This window comes from Anomaloglossus baeobatrachus, chromosome 1, assembly GCF_048569485.1.
Source record: "Anomaloglossus baeobatrachus isolate aAnoBae1 chromosome 1, aAnoBae1.hap1, whole genome shotgun sequence".
NCBI lineage: Eukaryota > Metazoa > Chordata > Amphibia > Anura > Aromobatidae > Anomaloglossus > Anomaloglossus baeobatrachus.
In genome coordinates, this window is record NC_134353.1 from 5393124 (window position 1) to 5412536 (window position 19413).

A 19413-nucleotide genomic window follows, 5' to 3' on the forward strand; every position below is an offset into this window, starting at 1 on the left:
TAATCGTCTTGCTAAACGTGAGCTTCTGAAAATGCGTGCATCTGAGGCACTGCCATAGGCCCAATATCCGCAAATAAAAAGCAGTAGTTTGTATCTACCATGGCCAAAATATCTACAGAAAATTACTTATGATAATTAAAATATCTTGATGCAGAGTTCGGTGGTTTCTTCACTCTAATGTGTTTTCCGTCAATGGCAACAATACAATTAGGAAAAGCTGTTTTCTCCCAAAATTCATCTGCAATGTGCATCCATTCCTGTGTTGAAGGCAGCTGCATGACATGATGCCTAAGGGTCTCCCATAGCACAGTGCAGGTATGCAGGATAATCTGGCCAATTGTAGACCTTCCCAATAAGAATTCGAAGTGCAGACTGCTGATGGATTGCCCAGTTGCTAGGTAGCTGAAATAGAATAAAAACATGACATTACTATGACTATTCATGTAATTTATATTTCACAACACATCTTTGTAACATCCAATGACTGGCGAGATACTGTGTATGTTTTGTTATAATTTCTTTGGTTGGGAAAAGCATATGTGATCTTTACTTTCCATATTGGAAAAATATTTAATTTTGTGTTTAATAAACAAGTTTGTTTGAATTAAGCCTCTTTTTTCTTTAATCTTGGTAAATATAGAATGGAAGAAATGACTTCTCAGTTTTTAATTTGATGTTGCAATGTGGTTAAGTGATCAATATAAGGTTTCCACATATTCCATATTTTTACATTTAAAAATTCTACAAAATGATGCATTTGCAACTTAACATGTATTTCAAAATAACAGATTAAGCATGAGTATACATGTCAACACCTACCAAAAAGTCACCAACAGTCGTTCCTCAGGGGAGATGCTGAGGCGCATAGAGGTGTCCTGATGCTTCAAACGTTCGTACATAAGGCTAAGGATGTTGTCAAATGAATTCATGGTGAGATGGCAGTAGGCTTGGAATTTAGGTGGAAATTTCCGCATTTCGCCATATAAAATATTAAAATGCCCATGTGTTTTCCTGAGCTTCACAAGGGGGTGAATCCACATCCTTCTCTCCAGTGGTGGCTCTTCTTCAATCATATGTCGCCTAACCCCAAATCTCCTAGATATCAACCAGAGCAAATACATGGTTGCTTCATTGGAGAGACATTTTGGAGTGTGTATAATATGAGAATGATCTCTGAAGCCATGTTTTTTAAGGTTATTTAAGCAAACTAACCAAATTGGGTAGTTAATTGCCAATTTAACACACCAGGAGCACATTATGAAGGTCTAACAAGGTGTTTGGTGTGAAAATACATATCTAAAAAAACGGACGGCACACGGACGGCACACGTACGTATTTCATTACACTACAGACATTTTACACGTACACACGGCTCGCATACGCCATCACACGGATGCCATACGTACCGGAGAAACGTCCCAAAAATACGGAACACGGAACCGAAAAACGGACCGTGTCACACGGACGTTTTTTTTGCGGAAGTGTGTTTTAGGCCTAAGCTAGGCTTTTCCACTAAACACCAGTGGTGCACAGAGTGAATCTCAACACTTTGTCATGGCTAGGAGGAAATGGTCTTTTACTTGTCCACATCTGAGGGACCGAGGGCTGGCTGCTGTGCTGAGATGGTGTTGTCTATGGTGTCCCTGCAGAGATGGAAATTAGTAAATATACAAAATAAGTGGCAAAAGGCCATATGCTGGTGGAAAGGGGAACAGGTGTGTTGGAAAGTAGAAAAAAGTTTGTGTTCGTGGGTTTAGTGGTTAAGGAACAGTAACATCTGCTGAAGAAACACCATCTGTTACGGGGGGACTGGCAGATTAGGATAAGGTGGTATATATCCCAATCGCCAGTCGGGGTCCACCGTGCTCACAGATGGAAAAGGAGATGCTGGCAACACGAAGGTTAGGTGGAGGATACAGAGCTGTGTGGTTCTGAAACTAATAGTAGCCTGAACCGAGTTAGACAACACTCGGATCTGGAGACTGGGAGCCTGTTAGCGTCACAGGGTCCAGAACACCCACCCAGCCCAGGAACTCCCTGTTAACAACACAGGGGCCATTGGGTATGCTGACTGTGTGCATAGGGGCCACACCTGTGGACAGCAGGCGCATCAGCAGCAGCAGCCCAGTTAATGCTACTTGGCTGCACTAGCAGGACTGGTAGGACAGGAGCTGGTCTTAACCGTTCTGCGTTACCAACTGTGGTTGCAGCCTGCATCGACGCCCGATCCCTGCCTACCTCAGTCTTAAAGCTGCAATGGGTTCAACACATGGAGGTGTGCTCTTTCGGAGCATAATAGAAGACTGCACACCTCCTTGTTGGCTCCAGCCCCTTTTATAACCTGGATCCACCCCAACCCAGGGTGGACCACAATGCACCTCCTAGAGTCAAAAGCAGAGTGACACGTCATCAGTGGCATAACCAGCGGCCTATTCGGAACCGCCACTTCAATGATGACCTCATGGCAGCCACGACCCAAACACCTCACCAGTCATCGTCTGACCAACAATAATGAGGTGACAAGTCATAGGGGTGGGACTCTGCAAGCCAGTCCGGAGTGGCCTGGCCACATCAGGACTAGAGATGAGTGAACCGGTCCCGGTTCGGCTCGAGTTCGGTTCGCCGAACGGAGGTCTCTTTCGAGTTCGGTTCGTCGAACAATCGACAAACCGAACCGAACTCGAACCGCATAGGAAACAATGGCAGGCAATCACAAACACATAAAAACACCTAGAAAACACCCTCAAAGGTGTCCAAAAGGTGACAAACAACTCACAACACAACACAAACACATGGGAAAGTGACAAGGACATATACTCATGCGAAAACAAAAGAGCTGGACAAGGAAAAAGAGGAGGACACACAGATATATGAGTATATGCAAGGAAACGTCGATGCCATTACTGTGCAACTTGAGCCCTGCTCATTTTAGGCTTCCAATCTGGATAAATTGCCTGAGCTTGCCACGTACGCCTTGGGGATCTTGTCGTGTCCTGCAGCCAGCGTTCTCTCGGAACCTGTCTTCAGTGCTGCTGGGGGTCTGCTGGCAGATAAGCACACGTGTCTGTCCACTGACAATGTGGACATGGCTCTCAGAAGACTTTTCTTCCCCTGGGTCAGCCAGGGGAGGCGAAGGCACGCGTATTTTTGAGAGTGCTTCATGCAAAGCATCTTTTTCATTTTGAAAAGGGGGGTCAACTGATGCCAGTCAAGTGGGGTGTGTGTGGCCCAATTAGTGGAAACGAGGGAGACTGTGGTTGGAGTCCCCTCGCTGTGTTTGTAAAAGAACCAAGATGAACAAGTCATGGCTCTCAGAGGACTTTTCTTCCCCTGGGTCACCCAGGGGAGGTGAAAGGCACGCGTATTTTTGAGAGTGCTTCATGCAAAGCATCTTTTTCATTTTGAAAAGGGGGGTCAACTGATGCCAGTCAAGTGGGGTGTGTGTGGCCCAATTAGTGGAAACGAGGGAGACTGTGGTTGGAGTCCCCTCGCTGTATTTGTAAAAGAACCAAGATGAACAAGTCATGGCTCTCAGAGGACTTTTCTTCCCCTGGGTCATCCAGGGGAGGTGAAAGGCACGCGTATTTTTGAGAGTGCTTCATGCAAAGCATCTTTTTCTTTTTCAAAAGGGGGGTCAACTGATGCCAGTCAAGTGGGGTGTGTGTGGCCCAATTAGTGGAAACGAGGGAGACTGTGATTGGGGCACCCTCGCTGTGTTTCTAAAAGAACCAAGATGAAAAAGTCATGGCTCTCAGAGGACTTTTCTTCCCCTGGGTCATCCAGGGGAGGTGAAAGGCACGCGTATTTTTGAGAGTGCTTCATGCAAAGCATCTTTTTCTTTTTCAAAAGGGGGGTCAACTGATGCCAGTCAAGTGGGGTGTGTGTGGCCCAATTAGTGGAAACGAGGGAGACTGTGGTTGGGGCACCCTCGCTGTGTTTTACATGATTTTCGAAGGGCATGACATGCCTAAGAGGTTGAGTTTCATCATCTGCAACTTGATGGCAACAGAAAGGCTGCCTTTACACCCTTTTGAGACCGAGGATTTTCGAGACCTTATGCCCATTGCAGTGCCCCAAGAGCCGATGGCCAGTCGTCACTCCTTCTCCAAGAAAGGCGTGCCCGCGCTACCACAGCAGGTCGCACACAACCTCACCGATTCCTTGAGAAACTCTGTTTGTGACAGGGTGCATTTCACCACAGATACTTGGACCTGTAAGCATGGACAGGGGAGTTATATGTTGCTGACTGGGCACTGGGTAACTATGGTGAGAGATGGAGAAGGGTTTGCTGTACAAGTCTTGCCGTCCCCACGACTTGTGTGTCAATCCTTCCTCTGTATGTACATGTTCCTCCACTGCTTCTGCCTCCTCAACCTCGTGTGGGTCCTCCACCTCGGCCCAAACCCTGTGTGGTCAGGCCACCCTTCCTTGTAACTGCGCCCAAGGAATCCCACACACCTCCTTACTATGCTGGCAGCACAGCTCAACTACATGATGCGGTCGACTCTTTACTTAGAAATGTCTGGGAAATGTGAGTCACACCGCTGAGGAGTTGTGGACGGTAAGCTCTGGAGAGTGAGACCGAGTTTTATCAATGGTTGTCTCCACTCAACTAGCAGCCAGGGAAGGTCGGGTGCGACAATGATGCAAACCAGTCTGCGACCCTTCTTCAGGGAAATGTGACACACGTGCCTTGCATGGCTCACGTGTTGAACCTGGTTGTCCAGCAATTTTTAAAACACTATCCCGGCCTACATGGCCTTCTGCAGAGGGCACGGTGTAACGCCTGCCTGGATCGACACACTCAGATGGGCTGTAAAGGATAGGCTAGAGGCAAGCCACTCACCAAGCTGGACACCCAGAACCCTGAAACCCTTTAACCCCTATACAGTGATTTGGAATTACACAGGGCCCAAGTTGATCAATACCTGTGGAAGGCTGCAGTTCCAGAGAATAGTAGTCATGCAGGGTCAAAAACATTAATTGAGGAAGAGGAACAGAATGGGATGGCCAGGACCTAATCAGAAAACAATCAGAGGTGAAATGCGGATCGGCCAACGAGGTACATAAACAACAAGCAGGAAAAGTAGTCAGGTAACAAGCACACAAAATCATAAAACTGAACTGGGGGTAACAGTAACAAGAGGTTCATAGCTTTGTCTGGCAGTGGTCTGCAGACAGGAGGGGCCTAAAAAAGGGTGTGGTGTCTTCCCATTGGTTGTAGCTGAATGATGGTGACTCGCCCACCCCAGGGCTATGGGACACCCGGTGCCGGGCCGGACTAGTCCGGTGGTAGTCAGTGGTGGCTGGGCCCGGCTCCGTGGCCCTGGTGGGTGTCAGTTGAATATGTGGCTGATGAGTTAAAGTTAATGTTCGTGACGCCACCTGTGGTATGCGGCTATTAAGCCGCCGCTGCTATGGGAGAACTCCGGGGTGATGTTATGGCAGCTATGATGGTACTGCTCCCCACAGGTGGAGCGATGCCCCGGGATACAGTTGGTGCCCGTGAAAGTCTATGGTGTTGTGTGGCTAACACGGTGCAGGGCCGACAGGCGAGGAAAGAACCAGGCACAAACAACAGTCTCTTTACCTTCTCCTCTTTTACTCTGGAAACAGTCCAGTCCTGGGAGACCGTTACAGGTGGTGATGGGGATCCGGTCGGCCTGGAAGTACTTGGGATGATCTTTCTGGCCAGCTGAGTATGAGGCCTACTCCTGTACTTTGCTTTGTGATGATAGGACCCTGCTTCTCTGAATCCAGCAATGGCCCTCTTTGCTGCTGGGACCGATGGCACGTCCCTTCTTTCTGTAGGTGGCTGCGCAGACCCTCTCTCTGGTGCTTCTCCGCTGGAGTCCACACCGGGCCCTGATGCTGCAGCTGTACCTTGGATGTTTCTGGGCCAGGGGCTTGCAGCTCTCCTGCCCTTCGGACTCGGCTACCAGGGACGGGTTTTATACCCTGGCAACCACAGACTCCGATGTCTGAGTCTCTCTGCTGCCTCTCAGCTATTCCTGCTTCTCTGGGCCAAGCTGCTCCAGCTCTAGGCCCCAGATTCACAGGACAGCTCACTCTGCGTCTGTCCACTTCCACTACTCCCTTCAGACTGACCCCACTTCCTCCCTCTGGTCGGGTAGAGGAAGGCTCCCTGGAATTCCAGGTTCAGAGCTCCCCCTGCTGGCCGGAGGGAGAACTGTGTTGGGTGTTAAACCTGCTGGCCAATGGATCTCCCAATTACCTCCAGGCTCAGCATTAACCCTTTGGGAGGGCAATGCTGTTGTGGCGACCAGGTCCTAGGGCGCCACACTGGTACTTCATCTGTGAGATACCCACCACCTACATTCAGCCTGTGGTTCTGTATCTGTCAAGGTAACGCAACCCAGTGGGTGAGCATAACCTGCGTCCACCTGCGCTGCTGGCATCGACTCCTTTCCCATCATCAGCACTATGCACGAAAGGAACACGTTGTCACCTGGCGACCGGAGTACAAATTGATTGAGTGGACTACGTTTTTGACTTAACAGCCGTGTGCGGCAATGATGCAAACCTGTCTGCGACCCTTCGTCAGGCCAATGTGACACACGTGCCTTGTATGGCTCACATGTTGAATCTGATTCTCCAGCAATTTTTAAAATACCATCCCGGCCTACATGGCCTTGTGCAGCGGACACGCTGCTATGTGCTCACTTTCATCCTTCGCACCCAGCAGCTCAACAACTTTCATCGCTCCTGAAGTCTTAGGGTCTGGCGGTTAAACGCCGGAAATGCGATGTTCCGACACGCAGGAATTGGAATCTGCACATGTTGCAGCGTGTGTGGCAGCACCGCAGAGCCCTGCTGAAATACGGTATGACGTATACCCTGGGCTAACTTGATCCAGAGGTGGTGCAGATCACGCTGCTGGAGTGGTGTCAGATCAAGGACCTATGCACCCTTCTACACAGTTTACAAATGTCGACGAAGATGTTTAGCACTGGCAATGTCATTCTCAGCGTGACAATTCTTGTCATCTACAAGATGGAGCACACTGTAAGCATTATTCGGAGTCAGGTGTTGGTCCAAGAGGAAGGGGAGGAAGTACAGGAGGAGTCATATGCAGAAGTGATAACAAGATCTACAAGGTCCATACGGTGAGCGGCACCTTGGCGGCAGTCATGGTGGGGGAGAGGGATTAACAAGGGCGCATAGTATCAGCAAAAATTGTTGAGGAAGGTGCAGGAGCCCATGAAGAAATGGAAAACGAACTGGCGATGGGCATGGAAGACTCAGCAGATGAGTGAGAGCTTGCTCACATTTCGGTTGTGTGAGCTTGTGGGGAGGGGGCAGAGGAAGGAGGCACGATTCTCACCTCTCCGCCACCAACACACCAAGGACTTGGTCCTCCTGGATGCACAAGACACATGAGCGCCTTCTTGCTACACTACCTACAACATGACCCTCGGATTGTACGAATTAGAAGTAATGCTAACTACTGGGTTGCCACACTGTTAGATCCCCGGTACAAGACAAAATTTGGCGAAATAATTCCTGCCATAGAAAGGGACGCACGTATACAGGAGTATCTGCAGAAGGTGGTACGCAATCTTAGATCTGCTTTTCCACTAAACACCAGTGCTGCACAGAGTGAATCTCAACACTTTGTCATGGATAGGAGGAAATGGGCTTTTACTTGTCCACATCTGAGGGACCGAGGGCTGGCTGCTGTGCTGAGATGCCATTGAGTACGGTGTCCCTGCAGAGTTGCACTTTTGGTCATATACTAAATGAATCAAAAAAGGACAGATGCTGGTGGAAAGGGGAACAGGTGTGTTGGAAAGGGGAAAAAAGTTTTTGTCCGTGGGTTTGGTGGCTAAGCAAAAGTAACATTTGCTGAAGAAACACCATCTGTTACGGTGGGACTGGCAGATTTGGATAAGGTGGTATATACTATGTTACTGCTATATAACGAAAATTAATAAGAAAAGAAAGAGAAAGGTATAATTCCCCATCAGCAGTCAATGTCCACCGTGCTCCCAGATGGAAAAGGAGAGGTTGGCAACTGGAAGGTTAGGTGGAGGATACAGATCTGTGTGGCTATGAAACTAATAGTAGCCTGAACCAAGTTAGACAACACTCGGATCTGGAGACTGGGAGCCCTGTTAGCGTCACAGGGTCCACACGCCCACCCAGCCCAGGAACACCCTGTTAACATCACAGGGGCCATTGAGTACGCTGACCGTGTGCATTGGGGCCACACCTGTGGACAACATGCGCATCAGCAGCAGCAGGCCTGTTAATGCCACTGGGCTGCACAAGCAGGACTTGTAGGACAGGAGCTGGTCTTAACCGTTCTGCGTTACCAACTGTGGTGGTGGCCTGCATCGACACCCTATCCCTGCCTACCTCTGGCCTAAAGCCGCAATGGGTTCAACACATGGAGGTGTGCTCTTTCGGAGCATAATAGAAGACTGCACACCTTCTTGTTGGCTGCAGCCCGTTTTATAACCTGGGTCTGCCCCAAACCAGGGTGGACCACAATGCACCTCCTGGAGACAAAAGCAGAGTGACACGTCATGAGTGGCATAACTAGCGTCCTATTTGGAACCGCAACTTCAATGATGACCTCATGGCTGCCACGACACAAACACCTCACCAGTCATCGTCTGACCATCAATAATGAGGTGACAAGTCATAGGGGCGGGCCTCTGCAAGCCATTTGGGAGTGGCCTGGCCACATCGTCAGGACACCTGATGCCCTGTGGTCTATATGGGCCCCCCACATCAGGGGCAGGGCCAAAGAGTTCATTACCGGACCTAGTCTCTGATGCAGTAAGTGCCTGAGCATGGTCAGTAGCATGAAATACAGTCTCTGAAAAAAGACTATCAGCTTTAGCATGGTGTCTAGGCACAAAACAGGACTTAGACCCGGCACGGAGTGCAAGTACCTGTGCAAAGAGGCTTTTCGCACTAAGTGTGGGAGCATGCGCTGTATCCCGAAATGAAGACTTAGCCTCAGGAATGGCACAGTCAGGCTGAGCATACTCACTAGGCGAAACACTGTAGTTAGGCTGCAGCTGGGGTAAATCAGCACACGCATGCGCACTAGCTGCCTCTCCACACTTACACGTGGAGGAGAAATTGCTCTTCGGGTGTGGACTTGGAGATGCTGTCTATGAACAGAAGGAAAAGCTAAAGGAAGCCTCACTTTCTATCCCTCCGAATTATCAAATGCAGCAATGAATTCCCTGAGTTTGCTATAAAATTAGCGTAGCAAAATGTGCATGAGGGTGTCCTGCAGAGGTGCTGCAAATAGATTTGCACCAGTGGGACACTAATGGAAGTCCAACAGTCACTTCTTGTATGCCACTAAATGGCAGCATTTTTTGCTATCATTATAGCTTATTAAAAACAGAGCAGGAGGGTGTCATGCAGAGGTGCTAGAAATAGCTTGGCACCAGTGGGACACTAATGGAAGTCCAACAGCCACTTTTAGGATGCCACTAAGTTCAATCAGTGTTTGCTAGTGTAATGGCTTAGTAACAATGAGTTTGAGTGTGCAATGCAGACAGACGTGCTGCAAATATCTTTGCACTAGTGGGACAATACAGAAGTCCAACAGCCACTTTTAGGATGCCACTAAGTTTACTCAGTGTTTGCTAGTATAATGGCTTAGTAACAATGAGTTTGAGTGTGCAATGCAGTGGTGCTGCAAATAGCTTTGCACCAGTGGGACACTAATGGAACTCCAACAGCCACTTTTAGGATTCCGCTAAGTTTACTCAGTGTTTGCTAGTATAATGGCTTAGTAACAATGAGTTTGAGTGTGCAATGCAATGGTGCTGCAAATAGCTTTGCATCAGTGGGACACTAATGAAGTCCAACAGTCACTTTTAGGATGCCACTAAGTTTTCCTCAGTGTTTGCTAGTATAATGGCTTAGTAACAATGAGCTTGAGTGTGCAAAGGGCAGCAGGGTACAGTGGCAGGGTTGTGGGTCTGGGTAGAGGAAAGGAAGCCTCCCTTTCTATCCCTCCTAATGGGGAAATGCAGCGAGGAAATCCCTGACCTTAGCTACACAGACGCTGTCATCTTGTGTAGCTGTTAAACTCTGTTTTCACGGACCTGTCACCTATGGCTCTGACCCTGCCGGTATTAGCCCTTAAAAGGACTGATAGAAACTTCTATCCCTATTCTCTACTGCGCTGTGTATAGAGCGTACACAGCAGTATCGGAGATAGGAGCTGCGCCTGCGGTGACTGACACCAAGGACGCAGAAGGCAGATAATGGCGTGCTGGAGGAAAATGTCCGTTTTTATAATGCAGGGACATGTGACATGGACATCCTATCACACATGCCGTTGCTTTTCTGGCTAAAAGTCCACTTAGCTGTGTGTGTGTCTGGGATTGGCTGACATGCTGGCCCGCCCCACTACACGTGCGCGCTTAGGGAAGGAAGACAAGCAAAAAAAAAAAAAAATGGCGATTATCCATACAGCAGTGATCTGAATGCGCTGTTCCCGCACACTATACACTGAAATGTCATAATAGTGTGAGTCCCAGAGTGACTTACACTATTACTGCGGAAAGCCAGCTAGTAATTAGCTGGTCTTTTTGCTGCTAGAACCGTTCTCGAACGTATCTAGAACTATCGAGCTTTAGCAAAAAGCTCGTGTTCTAGTTCGATCTAGAACAGCCCCCAAAATCACTCGAGCCGCGAACTGGAGAACCTCGAACCGCGAACCGCGCTCAACTCTAATCAGGATACCTGATGCCCTGTGGCCTAATTGGGCCTGCCAAGTCAAGGATAGGGCCAAAGAGTTCATTACCGGACCTAGCCTCTGATGCAGTAAGTGCCTGAGCATGCTCAGTAGCCTGAACAACAGTCTCAGAACAAAGACTATCAGCTTCAGCATGCTCTCTAGGCACAACACAGGACTTAGACACGGCACGGAGTCCAAGTACCTGTGCAAAGAGATTTTTCGCACTACGCTGTAGCCCGAACTGAGGACTTAGCCTCAGGAATGGCACAGTCAGGCTGAGCATACTCACTAGGCGAAACACTGGACTTAGGCTGTGGCTGGTGTAAATCGGCACAAGCATGCGCACTAGCCGCCTCTCCACACTTACACGTGGAGGAGAAAGCAGCCAGCTGGACGACCCGAGGCACAGCCAAAAATGGCAGCTGACGCCTGGGCGCAACTGGAACCGCAGCAGACTGCTTGCGTCTACGGTGGCACCGATTCGTAACACCAACTACCAGCCAAAATAACAGGTGTACTTCTTCCTGTGGATAATCTGATATGATCCCTTTTTTCACGGACACGACCATCGCTACCAAATGTAGATAAGGCACCAAAACAGCAGCTGCTTCAATTGATCTCAAATGCTCCATAAAGTGTCCTCTCCTCCACCTCAAGTTCAATATCCCAAATACTACATTCCTCTGTGGTGTCAACCCAATCGCACTTGCTTCCTAACAGCTCTCAAGTTTCCACCAGCCCTGCTGAGTATGGGGTAACAGAGATGGTTGAGTCTGCAGAACTGTTCAGTCACACTATAGCCTGGGAATCAGAGGTCTGCTCCAAAGCTGCAGTGAGTACAGATAAGGAAGTTATTATTATTTATTTATAGAGCACCATTGATTCCATGTTGCTTTACATGAGAAGGGGGTTACATACAGAATACATATACAAGTAACAATAGACAGACTTGTACAGAGGGAAGAGGGCCCTGCCCTTGCAGGATTACATTCTAAAGGATTTTGGGGAGGAGACAGTAGGTGGGGTGTAGGTTGGGTGGCAGCTCCGCACAGTAGTGGGGTCATTTAAGGTTATAGGCATTTCTGAACAGATGAGTTTTCAGGTTGTTTGAAGCTTGCAGGTGTAGCAGATAATCTGATGTGTTGAGGCAGCGAGTTCCAGGAGACTGGGGAAATGATCTGCACTGATGCCCGGAAGCTTTGTGAGTCGGATCCAGGCCCCGATGAAGAAAGTGCTGAGCATAATGTACACCCTCATTCCCAAACTGTAAATCCTCCTGGTGGAGACAATGGGAAACATGATGAGGAGACTGATGATACCTGATTGGAGTGACAATTTTACTATTCGGTCAGGGCAGGAAGAGGTTGTCTCGGAGGACTCAGGACAAGGGGAATGAAAACACACAGAGTGATGATGAGGTTTGAGACCCCACTTACTGTCAAACCAAAGTCACCCAGTCGATGACGTCAGCAGAGGAGGTGGAGGAGGATGCGACTGACGACGAGGTTAGGTTGCGTCTTCCTGGACAGAGACAAAGTACTGGAAGCACGTCAACAACTGAATCCTGGACCACAACTCTGCCTCTGAGCAGAAGTCGTGGTGGCTCTTTAGGTCACATGGGCTCTAAGCCTTGCCTAGCCTGGGGCTTTTTTGACATCGCAAAGGATCACCCAAGTCATGTAATCTGTAAGATTTGACACCAATCTCTAAGTAGAGGCCAAAAACTCACTACTTTGAGTTCTTCGTCCATGAAGTGTCACACAAATATCAATTGATAGCGTGAGGGTGTATTCATCAGCTTTATCCAATGTCAATGCAACATGCTTATTTGCCGTTCATTGCATGCATTGTTGCAGACTACACACAAGGGGCTGCTGTTTTTTTGCATCTGCCTTTGTCTGTTTGGTCACTATAGCAATAGCAAAATGGTCTTCGGCTGTGGACTTGGAGAGCGGAGGAGATTCTGTCTATGAACATAAGGAAAAGCTTAAGGCATGCGTTACAGCAAGGTGCCACCGTGGAAACACTTCGGTCAATTGTGAGGGGAGTCGTGTTGGAGTTGGGTGAGGAGGACTGTAACACCTGTGAGCAGCATCCTGTGCAACAGACCTACATTATTCCGGTGCTGTCTATACTGTTTACCGTGAGAGAAGCGTAAAGTCTGTATTTATGGCAACTGGACACCACAGTACCCGGGTACGGTAGGGTGGGCCCATACAGTAATGCATGCACGCAACACTTTGTTTTATTAGAAAAACACATATCTGTTCTGGTTAGGCTGACTATGTAGACAATAAGACTTGCTGCCTCTGCACTGTCAAATTGTCACTTACAGTTAAAATCATAGAGGGACAGCGACACATGTTTGCAGTGACTGTTGCTTTACAAGATTTCCAGGACTGTGTTGCTGAGCTGTGTGGTTTGCTTTGACACTGTTATCATCTGCCTTATCTGTGAGGCTTCAGCTAACAAGGGTATTCAGGGGGGTTAATGGGTTTTGTCTATGTCTAGGTAGATAAGTTGTAAGCTTTTGTGATGCAACACTGGTAAGTCGTGTTCGCACACACACACACACACACACACACACACACACTTCCTCCTGCAACGCAGAGAGATTACCAGGTAGTATGCATCTGTTTACACAGTCCCTTAGTTAGTCCAAATTTGGTGAGCAGGGTATATAAATCTCCATTATGAGTGTTGCAGCATTGGGGTGTAGGCTTTTGGAATTGTGAAAAGATTGTTCTATTCTTTCAGTTTTATGCATACTTCTTATTGTTTGTTTTGGGAAAGTTAAACAATCATTTATCAACCCAACTGCCTAGAGTCCCTTTCCTGTTGCGTGGTTTTGATGTATACTGGGGAGCCCACCCTGTACACTACTTTAAATGAAGCATAATTCGCAATGGGAAGTTCACTGTGCTACAATGCGGGGCTGTGCAACCACTCTCTGCCACATCAAGTGCATTTGCGTGCTCTTCATCCTCTGTGACTGTGGGGACCGCAGTCACACATGCTTTTTCACGCTGACCTTCCAACCCTTTACCCGCAACTGGGAGTGTGATTTTCAGGTCGTCAGTTGTTTGGGAAGTGGAAACAACTGGTCGTGTTGAGCTCTGTCAGACATAGAGAGCACCACCTTGGGATGAAGGCAACATTATATCCACGACGGCACCTTCCTCACAGATTGGCTGGACTACCTGCAGTTAATAATTGCGTAGCAGTAATGGAGAAGAGTGTAGAATGCACATGTGGTGTACCTTCCTTGGCAGCAAAGGAACAGTAAGGTAGTATTCCAGACACTTTTAGGATGGCAGAAAAAGTTTCAGCCCTTTGGCCAAATAAAATAGCGTGGCAAAAATGGGCAGGTGGGTAAAATGCAGGGGTGCTGTGGGTCAGTGGACAGAAAAGAAACACTAACTTAGTATTCCAGACACTTTTAGGATGGCACAAAAGTGTCAGCTCTTTGGGCAAATAAAATAGCGTGGCAAAAATAGGCAGGTAGGTAGAATGCACGGGTGCTGTAGGTAGCTGGACAGCAAAGGAAGCCTCACTTTCTATCCCTGCTAATGAAATAATGCAGCAAGGAATTGCCTGAGCTGAGGTAGCCAGACACTGGTATCTAAAGCCCTACACAGCATTTGCACGGACCTGCCTAGCAGCTATGGCTATGAACGCCTGTAAATCAGCCCTGAAAAGGGCTGAAATAACCAGCAGTCCCTAATCCCTAAAGCGCTGTGTAGATTGCACTGTATCTCTATAGCGCACACAGCAGGAGCAGCAGCACAGCGGGAGCGGGGACTGTCAAGCACACGCAGAAGACAGATAATGGCGGCGATGGGGAAAATGGCCGGATCTTATAAGGCAAGGACATGTGACATGCACAGCCTATGACACATGCCCTTGCTTGTCTGGCAAAAATCCACTTAGCTGTGTGTGTGTCTGTGATTGGCTGACATCCTGGCCCACCCCACTGCATGCGCGATTAGGGAAAAAAAAAAATGGCGATCGGCATTATCTCAGCACTCAGCAGCAGCACAGATCTAAACCTCGTCTCCCCGCACACTATACGCTGAAATTTGGTAATAGCGTGATTCACAGTGACTCACACTATTACAGTGAAAAGCCAGCTAGTAACTAGCTTGGCTTTTTGGTGATCGAACCGTTCTCGAACGTAACTAGAACTGTCAAGCTTTTAGCAAAAAGCTTGCGTTCGAGCTTCAGCTCGAACACCCTCAAAATCACTCGAACATGAAATTGGCGAACCTCGAACACTGCTCATGTCTAGCCTTGAGCACACCACTGATCCCGCACCCATACCAGCCCCACACCACACCAAGACCCGGAAGACATCCCCTCTGGCCCCGAACCTGGCCGCACCAGAGATGACATCACCCCAGGTCCCGAAGACGGCGGCACACTTAATGACGTCGGCCCCGGCAATCCGCCTGGCAACAACAGAGGCGACGCCAGACCGGAAGTCGGCACCAGCAAAGACGCCGACCGCTCCCCAGTACCCGGTCCCGGCTGAGGCGCAGCCCGGATGCACCTGCAGGGTGGTAGAGCAGGCCGCGGATCAGCGGAGCCTGCCACTTCACGTGAGGCCGGTTGTAGCTAGCAGTGAGGGCGTCTGGATGATCCAAGCCCCTGAGCAGGAGGAGGCCGAGCACAGAACTAATGCCCCGTATTGGGAGCGGTAGCGGCAGCAGCTTAAAACCGAGATTGCAGCCCGAGAGAAGCGGAAGGCTGAAGTGTTGAATCATACATACCGGGAGAAGGACAATCTCCGACAGGCAACCTTCCGCCCTTCAATGCCCAAAAAGGATGGGGCTTCATCTACGAGCCGGGTATGGATGCTGAGATATTTGTCTCCCGGAGGGATGTGGACCCACACCTACCTACCGACCACCCGCATCGAAACCTGGAGCCCGGAGAGTTAAGGGTACTTTACATGCTGCGATATCAGTACCGATATCGCTAGCAAGCATACCCACCCCCGTCGGTTGTGCAACACGGGCAAATCGCTGCCCGTGGCACACAACATCGCTAACACCCGTCACACGGACTTACCTTCCCTGTGACGTTGTTCTGGCCGGCGATCCCCCTCCTTTCTAAGGTGACGGCTCGTGCGGCGTCATAGCGACATCACATGGCAGCCGTCCAATAGCAGAAGAGGGGCGGAGATGAGCGGCCGGAACATGCCGCTTACCTCCTTCCTTCCTCATTGCCGGTGGAGGCAGGTAAGAACATGTTTGTCGCTCCTGCGGTGTCACACACAGTGATGTGTGATGCCACAGGAATGACAAACAACCAGCGGCATGCACCATCACCGATATTTGGTAAAGGAGCGACGTGTCAACGATCCACGATTTTTGACGTTTTTGCGATCGTTGCACGTTGCTCCTTGGTGTCACACGCTGCGTTGTCGGTAACGACGTCAGATGTGCGTCACTAACGACGTGACCCTGACGATATATCGTTACCGATGTTGCAGCGTGTAAAGCACCCTTAAGTCTTATACATCCGGCACTGTGGAGAGAGGGGGTGGTTTGCACTCGATGTAAGGAAGTGGGTGAAAGTTGGGGATCAGTTGTAGCTCCACCCCTCTCCACCATCTCCAAGCCAAGATGATGAGTAAGGTAGCGGTTCCTGGCTACCCCAGTTAACCCCGTTGGAGTTTTCCCCAGTTTTAAAATGGACCATGGCCGAGAACTAGCAGGCCAACCCAAAAACTTTTGGGATTGTAAATACCCCTATCCACCTTCTTGTTCATCACCTGCACGGCCTCCGGAGAGGCAGGTTGGAGGAAGGGCCTGAGGCAGAGTAGGCCGAGGCCCCGTCACCATCAAAACCGGTGACTACCCTCCAGGCCAGGGGTCCCTGGACTTGGGGCCCTTGTAAAGGACTGTCGGGTATGGAACTTTTTACCCGGCCCGTGTGGGCGCCACCCGGACTTGTTCCTGGCCTTGGGAAAAGGGGTGCCAACCAGTTCTTCGAGGTGACACAAGGCTCAGGTTTGTTTGTGTTTTTGAGCAATGAGAGGTGGCACGTTCTGTCCCGTTTTGTTTGCAACGTTTAAGAATGGTGCCTCCCGTAAGGGGAAGAAATTGTTAACAAAAATGTTATTCTACTCGTTACTACTGTTTTTACCTTTCAGTTCCGGTTACAATAAACGGTGGTCGGACAGTCCACGGATGGTCTGTATATAACGAAGGGGGAATGTGACGCCCTGGCAAAACCAGGTTGTCACACATGTAGGCCCTCGCACAACACCGTTCCCACACAGGGTTACACACGGCTGCCCTGAAATCCTAGTCACCTCCCCCTTAGGGCAGAAGAGACACACCAGGGGGTGAAACAAAGCAGATGGGGACGCCCACCAAGGAGTCTAGAAAGCCCGGGGCGGGAAAAGAGAGAGCGAAGTCTAAGCTATCAAGGAGAGAGGTCTAGGAAGAGGACAGGTGTCAGGGTCGGAGCCCTGACACACTGACTAGGTATGCAGATGGTGGTCCGTATCTGCAGGAGACGGGAAGACGGCACGGCAGATCCGAGGTGGACCGGGGCAGGGTTGGAGCCCGCCGGTATCAACACCGGAGAACCGACCCGGAAACCGTGCTCAAAGGGGGTACTCGGACCCTGAAGCCAGGACTGGCACCAACGGCCTAGCTAATTCACCAATTGAGGGCAGGATTCTAGGTCCTGTCCCAACCTAAGTTCCGAAAAGAGAAAACAGCCTACCGCGGGGGATAAGGGGCATCCGTTAAGGCCTCTAGATCCCACGGGCCAGCGTCAGTGGGCATGGCTTACAACCAAAGGACCGGGAGCGGACTCCCGCATTTCACACCGGGAAGTCCACAACACAGCAAACACTAAGTGCAGAGGAAAGTGATACAGACCACCAGTCTGCGTGTGGGACCAGATACACCTGTCTGTGGCGGCCGGCCACCAGCACCTTGGTTTACCATTGACTTGTGTGATTCATTTAATCGTGAGTAAACTAATTCTCCCCAGCCCGACCGGGCAAGCCGGCCTTTGCCGCCACCATCCTCAGCATAAGAGACATTGGGCCCCGGGGCATCCATCCCTACCCACGGAGGGGTTAACATCCAGCTACCATCCCATCATCTCCCGGGTGTCCCACAACAGCAGCAGTGGTGTCACATCTTACCACACACCGTGGGTGGCGTCACAGACAGTTTACGGCAAATCCCGTACAAATACGTCCCCTTTTATTTGAAGTGTCCGCGCGACCCCCAGGTCCGGTAGAATCCCTCAAGCCACACTCCGGATCCGAGCAGCCCGGCTGCTGGCACGGGGGCGGCACACCTCCAGCTCCATTCCTGCATGCAACCAGTTCTGCTCTGCTGTACCTGTTCCTTGACCCTGTCTTGTTTGTGCTAGTCTGTTCCCTGGTTCCAGCCTGTATCCTGCACCTGAGTCCATACCTGCCTGTGTCCTGTACCTATGTCCTTACCCACTTGCACCTGTTATCTAGACTGTGTTCCTATCCTGCCCCATTTGTCCTGCCAGCACTGTCTGTCCTGCCTGTGCCTATCCTGCCTGTGACCTGACCCTGGTCTGGCTGTCACTTGGCTCTGCTCAGCTGCCATAATCCCGATTAATGCTCTGAGAGTGGCATCTGGCATTCCGCCTCGTGGCTGGTACTTATTTAAACCCCACCCACAAAAGGGTAAGCCTGGGTTTCCTTCTGCGGTCCAGTGGGTCCACTCCCGCTTGTCTCCTTTACCAGAAGTGAGCATTACATAGATGCTGATTCCCTTCTGATTCAGCCATAGTTTGCCGTATTTGCTCAATGTAAGTGTTGTGATCTGACATTTACAAACCAGCAAATAAAAATGGCAGCCACTAGTGAATGGGGATACAGTAAATAATAAAAAGATTTACTGCAGTTCATTTTATACGCCTTTTAATACATCTACTTTTTATATAATTACTAATCACTAATAAAAAATTGTTATAGATACTTTTTAATGCTTACTCAGGTTGCTGCCCATGACCTGAGAATTCAGGAGGTCTGGCACCCTGTTACTAGGAGCTTTGATATTAAACCCTAGAATGTGTATCGGGGGCCTTTTAGGCATGGTTGCTTACATATTTGCTCTTTTGTGCAAGATTAATTTAGTTTGAATTTTGAAACTCTAGGTATTCCTCAAGTATGTCGTGTCGTTGTTGGTAAAATCCAGTTGTTCATATAATTTTATGTGATAGTTATTTTGGTAGAAAAATGCTTTTTTGGGGAAGCCCCATATTCACGGAACCCGGGTCATTTAGGCCCGTACTATGTTTATCATGTACTGATCAGTGTTTGTGTCTCACGTTACTATGGTATTGTAGTCAGGGTTGCTGGGGAGGATGATGCCTGTGTGTTGAAAGATGATTTCTGTCCTTTTTTCTGAATATGTTGCAGATGAGGTACTTTTATGTACAAACCTAGAAGGAAGATGTATTGCTTCTAGAAAAAGAACATGGAAAAATATCTGAAAAGAGGAATTGTGCACTTATATTGGACTTAAGGGGGCTTTACACGCAGCGATATCGCTGGTGTAAGCACCCGCCCCCGTCGGTTGTGCGTCACAGGCAATTCGCTGCTCGTGGCGCACAACATTGTTAGGACCCGTCACACAGGACTTACCTGCCTAGCGACGTCGCTGTGGCCG